The sequence below is a fragment of the Triticum dicoccoides genome, chromosome 2A (genome assembly GCF_002162155.2).
Source record: "Triticum dicoccoides isolate Atlit2015 ecotype Zavitan chromosome 2A, WEW_v2.0, whole genome shotgun sequence".
NCBI classification, from domain to species: Eukaryota; Viridiplantae; Streptophyta; class Magnoliopsida; order Poales; family Poaceae; genus Triticum; species Triticum dicoccoides.
This window is the reverse complement of record NC_041382.1, coordinates 4463270-4464109: the sequence shown is the minus strand read 5'-3', so window position 1 is coordinate 4464109 and position 840 is coordinate 4463270.

The window sequence follows — 840 nt, the reverse complement described above, 5'->3', positions numbered from 1 at the left end:
GGTCGACTGATCTGGAGGTGTAGGGATTGGATCCACTGTCCACCATGCCAAAGAAGGCCAGAGATCACTGGATGGGAGCTTGGGGATGAATTGGAGTGGCCAGGGTTTGGTCCGGAGAGCAGCTGCGGATGATTATATGTGGGTTTGGACCAGCGTGGGCATGAACCGATGTGAAGGCGGCGCCGATCGCACCCGGGCCGTCCCACATCTATCCCATATTTTGGCTGGATACGGGGGTGCCGGTCAGCCCAGGTGCATGAGGCCGGTTTGAGGCGTCATTCTGGGTTGGTGTTTTTTGACTGTCACTGACCGGGCCATCACCCAAACGTATGAGTGGGGTTTGGGACGTCCCACTATAGATGCTTTTAAACCCCTCTTTCGCGCGCATGGGGAATCAGCGGTATGAAACTGGACCATACGTAGTAAAACCCTATCCGTACCCCCGAGAACCACTAATCTATGAATCCCCCAACCTCATGTTCTAGTAGCCGATGGGAGCAGATGATTTGCTAGATTTTTTCGTTTAACCACCTGATTTAACCTTTCTCTGTGCATGGAGATCTGGCCGCAAATAACCTGCCTGCCCGCGACAAAGCCGCACATGTACCCTCGGTAATCCCTAACCCATGAATTCACCAACCGCTTGTTATTGCTAGAGCCTGAGCCATAAATTCTACTGGCCTAGCTGTCCATGCCCGTTAGAGCATCTCCAGCTACGCCCCCAACAGGTCCCCCAGGCCATTTTTTAGCGTCGGCGCTGAAAAATCGGCCCAGTTGCGCACTCAGGAGCCCATTTTTCGCCGGTTAAGCCGAAACTGGCGCCGGTGGACCCATGCCGTA